This window comes from Columba livia, chromosome 5 (assembly GCF_036013475.1).
Source record: "Columba livia isolate bColLiv1 breed racing homer chromosome 5, bColLiv1.pat.W.v2, whole genome shotgun sequence".
NCBI classification, from domain to species: Eukaryota; Metazoa; Chordata; class Aves; order Columbiformes; family Columbidae; genus Columba; species Columba livia.
The window spans coordinates 12,817,152-12,824,565 of NC_088606.1; positions in this window are offsets into that span (position 1 = coordinate 12,817,152).

The window sequence follows — 7,414 nt, forward strand, 5'->3', positions numbered from 1 at the left end:
AAACAAAGCACTTATTCTAAAAGTATTTCAGTGTTACTCATTAGAAAGAAATTCAGACCAGAATTCAGAATGAGAAACAATACCAGTGCACACTAATGTACGGTTTATATAAGTTGCTCTCATTCTTAGACTAGACATGTTTCTATTTGGTAGAACTGAAAACAATGTTTACGTCTGTGTTTTTCATAGGAAAAAAAGAGTTCAAAACCTAAACCCATCCTACCATCCAGCCTTTGTAGTGATTTTGGTGATAAATGCTTCTAAAATACTGGCACCCAAAAAAATCTTCAGTTGTCTTCCACCACTGTCAAGTTTAAATGACTTAGTTGCTCTGGATATTAATTGATAAAATACAGCAATACTAACTTTTCAGTAACGCTGTTTTCGAGAAAAGTTGGTACTTTTTTTTTTTTTTCCCCTGAATCAGTTCAGTTACACTTCTAAGCAGGAACAAAAGAGTGTAATTCAGAGGTCGTTTTTTGTTCCCTCATGTAAAAATGCTATCTTAAAAGTAGAAACTGATTCTTTAGATTGCACTTGTGGAAAAAAAACCAAACAAAACGAAACACAAACCTGACCATTTGAATAGAATGAAAGAATTGCTAGAGCCTTGCTCCAGATGAACCTTTTGAGCTGCACCAGCAATTCTGTGCCAAGACAAAGAAAGTTTGCCATGTGCGTGATGCATGCTACTTTGTTGAAGTACTAAACTTAAATATCCCAGCAATCATATGATATTCTCACTGAACTTACGGAAGAATGCAGTTGTGTCAAATGAGAATGCAACCCTAAGGCCCTCTGTGGCTCCAGTTTCAGTTCTAATTTCAGACTAGGAGCTTTATCCTGAAGTCTTTATTCAGATACACACACACACAAAAATGAACCAAACTGCAAGTGTATATTCTTCCTGCTTGCCCTTTTCATGTGCAAGGATTTCAGACAGACTTTGAATAAACATTACAAAGCTCTCAGTTTAACAGTCTAAAAATGCACATCTCTGCCCCTGGAAGGAATTTAGAGTAAGGTTCTCAGGTCCACCACACTCCAGGCATAGAGACTTACACACTCCTGTAGATAACAGATCACCACGGCCAGCTGCATCTTGTAATCATGTACAACTGTTAGCTCACAGCAAACACAAGGCATCAGGAGTTCACTGAAACTGAAAGACAAAACAACTCAAATTACCTTTTTTATTTGCTCCAGCTTCATGCAGCCTGTAAGCCTGGCCAGTTAAGGCACAATAGCTTGTTATCTGCGAGAGAATACATTTCAGCCAGAAGCTCCAAGACACTGGGAGGGTTGATCTCTGACCTGCAGGAGGTGTACTTCTAGTTTTAAAAGGCTTGAGATTTATCTGGATCGGTTGTCTCCAATAAACCTGGTGTTTACTCCCCTCATACTTGCTGTTTTAACCATTGCAAGATAACTAGAAATTCATGGCACCCCAATAAAACTCATGTTAAAAGGACATGAAGTTTGTATGAGCAGCCCTCAGAATAGTACTGTTATGCTTCAAGACAACTGTCAGATTATTATTTTTAAATAACAAGCAGAAGAGACAATCTCTTCTGATCCTTGGAAACCAAACTGTTTTTTTGCTGAGACTTAAAAAAACATTTGCCTGAGCCAGACACTGAGCATGGGAAAGCTGAATGTGGATGATTTGCATCAGGCATTGCTGTTGCAGCTCCAGCACAGGCTCCTAGAAAGAGGATTGTCAGACACGTTTCAGTACAGGCAGACTTACAGTATAATTGCACTGCAGGCAACATAAATAATAGTGAATAAGGCTTGCTAGGTGCTTGGACAGAAATAGTGTGGTGTGTTGCCTGTAGTGTTTTTTGTTGTTGTTTATGTTGTGTTTGGTATATTTTAGGGGGTGGTGTTACACTGAATATATGTTCTTAATCTTAATATGTTCTTAATCTTCAGACCTCAAAACCCAGAGTTCCCACTTACCTCATGGCTGAAATGGTCCTTCCCCAAAGATGAAGACAGATATGCACACAGTAATCACTACCAGAGTTTTCACAAATACCTGTGTAAGGAGCAGCTATCACCACTCTGTTCCCAGTTTCTACATACCACACGGCAAGTGCACCATCTAGTCACAGCATTGCTTGCTGCTACAGCCACAGCCCGATAAAGCACTTTGCAAACATTCAGGCACATGCTGTCGACTCCTTTATATCTAGACACAATTTGGAGATTTGAGGGCAGCAGGAGACAGATATTATACACAATGACTTAAATTCATTGGAGCTATATGTCGAATGTGGTTGTGCAGGAGAAACATGAATATTAGTTGGGCAGAGCTTTGTGGCCAGCCTTAGCTGGAACATTTTCAATGGAAACTCACTCATTTGCAAACTCAGCGCTGCCCAGAAGAGACAGAACATATGTAAGTGTTTATTATGTGAATCCATCTGAAGACCTATTTAGGCTGATAGTTTAATGCTCCAAAATTTGTACCACAGGCTTTAATAACATTTTGTCTCCTCCACATAAAGTTCTTCCAAAGACTGAAGGGAAAAGTGAACAGCAAGGAGTCCTCTTAAGCTACAATTGTTTTTCTGAAAGAAATACATCATGGTCCTACCCCAAAAAACAACACTATTTTTGCATAGCTGTAGGCATCATCAGGCTTCAGAAAGCCCACCAATACCCCAGGCACATAGTTTGTCTTTCCTCAATAAACATGAGCTACCACCTATCCCATTTTAACCTCCTCACTTCCTACCTACTTTTCAATTGTGGGTTGAGCTGTAGATGCTCATCCATAACAGGATGGTCAATCCCCTCATCATCTTGTAGTGGTCACACCTACCCTGCTGTCTGTAAGTGATTGGGTAAGAGTATCACAAATCTAACCAGCACATCTCGGGAGGAGCAAAAGAAAAGAAAAAAAAAATAAATTTGCTGCTTCTTCTAGCTATGCCACCTACTTTGATTTCCTCCCCTGCCTTGAGCTAGTCGTGCCTGCTAGACTGACAAGGCCTTTGAAGTTCATTGCTTCCAGGTTAACTGGGTGGCCTTCATTCCTCTTCTGTCTTGAGGCTCTGTGGAGACCATCCCTCCATACTGTTTTACTTCATATTCTCAAAGTAAATGCTTGAACTCACCATTCCATTGTCCCTTTAAACTAGGCTATTTCTCCCTCTTCTTCTCCTTTTTTGTGTGTCTCCGCAAAGCAAGACACACGAAGCCCTTTCCTAAAGTTATTACTGGCTTATGGCTGTGTTGATTTGGGCATGATCTTCATTCTTAAGTGCTCTACCACTACTCTGTTTGTTTGCTTTTATTCATGCTTAATATACATTGGCTTGTAGTCAGTTTCAAAGACAGATTACTTTGACACACTGATAGGTATAGTGTAAAACAAGCCCCTTTACTCCAGATGTCATATTTCTGCAAATGGTGTCAACAGACATGGTGACCCTGGATCTCCCTAGTTAGGAACTGGAGGAAGCTGCTGGGAAGCCATTTGCATGTCACACTTAATTTTGTAACTTGGTCAACAGAGCCAAGCATCTCTAACCTTTCTTGTTGGTTTCTCTGGAGAAGGCTTGAGACCGGGGACAGCCTGAATTATTCGCATTCTTTTTCACTGGTAAGCACTGGGAGTTTTTTGGTGAAGATCGTGATCTTAGGATAGAATAATGAAAATCTCTGCCAAGATCAATGCAGAATCTGGGTAGTAATGAGCAAAATATCAAAAGGATTGATATTCAAAAGGAAGACAACACCCCTACCTAACAGCAGCAGTGTCACTGAAAGTATTGGATAATTCCAGCTTTTTGGAGGGGAGAACAGGACTGGGCCTGCAGGCAGCTATGGAGAGCAAACCTGGTAAAGGGGCAGCTTCTCCCTCTTAGTTCCCTCAACCTCACACATGCTCTTATAGAGCACAAACTGAGATCTCCCCTGATGAGCTCATCTGTTAGCAGTATAGCAGCCCTGCAGTTGTCTAAAGAAAAACTCCCTCAGCATGGGCTCCACATCAGTCTTGGTCCCTTTATGGCTCTCGCCTACCACTAAGCCCACATGCAATTCCTTATGCTTTCATCTCTGTCTTCCAGGCAATCTTTGTTCTCCCTCAGCAAGGAGCCATCACTAACTCTCAAGCTCAAAACTACAAAGACTGCTCCAACACTCCCTGAAAACAGGCTGCCTCTCATATCTCACTGCAATCCAGGCTCCCAGCCATCAGATCAATCAGATCTCAATAGTCTTCCAAGCCCCATTATTTAGAAAGAAAACCAGACACAGGTGAGCGTTGAGGTTTAAATCCCTTAAAAGCTTACATTTGCCCCATGATAAGATGCAGGACTCTTGAAATACTTCCAGTAATTTAAACACGGGAGGGTAGAATGGAATAGCTCCAATGAAATCCACAGTTACTTGTCCTGTCAAAATATTAACTATTCCTTGCTGGAAATGTTGTAGATACACATCTGCCAGCAAGATGCCTCCCACTGCTCTGGAAAAACCAAATGAAGTTCTGGCCTTGAATTGGGTAGAAAAAAGATTTTTAAAAATTAGAACATGTGTTTTCCCCCTTCCAATTTGAACACCTTCGAAAGTCAGTGAGACAGAGGCAGGCAAATAAAAATTTCAGCACATGGTTTGGAGAGCGTGAGAATGAATATGAGATTACTAACAAAGTTGTTGTGCATGCTCTTTTGGATTGAAAAAAATACACAAGTAAAATATGAGAGGCTAGGAGTACACTAATGTATCAAAAACTTTCCAATTACCTGAATTTGCATAAAATATTTTGGTTTTCCTTTCATCGTTCTTCATTACTTCTTAGTGACTATCTTCATTCATTTACTTTTGTTTCTCAAGTGCACACTGTCTGTGTTGAGTTTATCAAAACCCAGGTACAAGTTCGAAGAATGGATAAATTTTGCATATCACAGGTAGTGATCCAAAATCCAGCATTACTTATGAATATGTAGACATGCATACGTTCAGGTAAGATGGCAGAAAATCCAAATTGGGTATTCTTATTGCAGTAACCTTTCCAGAAGTATCGTTAACCCCATAGGTCTGTAGATGTCATGTCTCTACTCTGCAGTTGAATTCCAAAGGAGACCAGTAATTCTGTTGGGGTAACACTACTGGCTTTCTCTACCAGTACAGTTGTGGTTTTGGTTTTGCTGCAGCTCACTGCATCATGAGCAGTAGTTATCTGCAGGCAAAGGACCACGAGCAAGTTTCTGTTCTTCCTTTTTGCTCTTTTCCCATTACCAGTCGCTTCAGATGGGTTACAAACTTCCCGATGCGAAGGGGATAGAGTTTGAAGAGATTCAAACGTTTCTGTGTACAAATGCTGCCATCAAGTGGCCATACATAGTAGAAGGTTGGAATTAATAGCAAGGATATCATTTCGAAAGAGGAAAGTGGACCAAGAGAGCAAGAAAAAAAACAGTATTTTTGTTTCAAGTTTCATGTGGCAAAACATTATAAAAACATTTTTGATCTAATAAAAATTCCTAGTTAAGCCTGGATTAGTCCCTCTTCTTTGTATTATACCACCTTCATGTTTTAGCCTCTTTAAAGTTGCTCAAACTTGCCTTTGAGAGACCATAAACATAAGGATGTTGCTCTGTGCCTGCAAGATTTGTTTGGATAGCTAAGGATAAGGACTAGATGTTACATTGTGTTCCCATGAACTCAGAAGTCTGGAACCCTGATTCAGATATGCACTTCAGGAAAGGTCCTCCACCTTGAGGATCTATAGGGGAGTGAGACGGAAAAAAAGTCCTTTTCTGAGCATTAGAGCTAATGAACAAGATCAATTAATTCAATGGTTTTCTGCAAGAGCAACCTTTCAGTTTGTGTCTGAGACTGAAGTACTCTCCTTCATATAAAGTCGTTTCCCCTCTCGTGAAGTTTTAAAAAACCACATCCTCACTTCCTTCAGGAAATTTAGAAAGAAAGTTCAAAATAATAGTTGATGTTAGAAGAGCAAAATCTAATACACAGTACATTTTCTGGGCCAATCTCATTTAATGGTCACAGAGATACAGTAAAGTTGGCCCATCTTTATGGGCCTCAAGTACTGGCTCCAATATGGGCTGAACAACCACAAAAGTCTTCTCTCAAGACTCTTCTTTCACCTAAGCCAGGCTGAACTGAATATTTTCCTAGGCTGCGTGACATCCAGGAATGCAAGATTTGTCCATGGCTCATTCACAAGAAATGCATAGTAAATGAGATGTGTTTTGGAAAATCAACAATGCATCCATAGTACGTGTGCAGTAATTTAGTGTGCTCTGGATGGATTTGCATGTAATTCTGCCAGGAAAGCCCTGGATTAAAAACAAAAACCAAAAACCAACAAAACAACAACAGTAAAAAAAAAAAAAATCACACAAACAAACCCCCCCCAATAAAACAACCAAAACACCCAGATACAAACTAAATAAAGTCCTCTCCCTGTAGCAAATTGTTTTGCCTCTAAGGCTGTGATAGTAAATTAATTTTGCCAATGCACAGGCAAATTTGAGAACTTGGAGAAGGAAGGACATAATTATGAAAAGTATTGTACTCAGGTATTGCAATCTGGACCATTATCTTTAGTGACAGTTTGTATATATTCCTGCTGCCAGGTCCTTAACATTGCTTCACCCTCAAAAGCTGAAGATCTATTTAAAGTAGTAATGCCATGGTCCATCTGGACCTCAATATTTCTTTTAAAACAGAACTCAGGTTATCAACCCGGAAGAGCAGAACAGAATCCTTATTGATCAAAACCAATGCATATATTATTGGCATATGGACAGGTATCAAGAATGGCAGTAAAAAGAAAAGTCGTGCACATGTTCTCTATTCAGACATCCTTGTCCAGAGTTTCATGATTATCACTTCATATGTTCTACTTCTACTGCAACCAGACCTCTCTCCCACCATGGCCATGAAAAATAATATTCCCCCAGAGTAAAAACAAAAAAACCCACCCACAAACAGAAAACCATTCACACCCTGTCTCTAAAAACCTGATCATTGTGAAACACCTTTTTTGTTAATGTAGCAGGAATACAGCTAAAATGGCTCAAAGGAAGATGGTTAAATTAAAAATAGTCTATCACAGGCCTATGTTATCTAAACAGAGAGGTTCTCCTTGTCAAACACACAAGTCTAAACAACGAGTATGATATATGTGTTTTTCTACACCCCAGGCGCAAGTCACTTAAGCATGTTTACAATCCTCCTCGCCAATCTTCCATTGTATTCTGACAGTGTCATAGATATGTCGTTCTCTGTCTGTCAATGAAAAATATGTAAAATAAGCATAAAATTGAAGTGATACCAATGGGTCTTTTTTTCCTCTTTGCCTTTATGTCAATGTTCCTGCATAATACTTGTTTTAAACTTCTTGCTTTCAGGACCTATTGCAAACTAT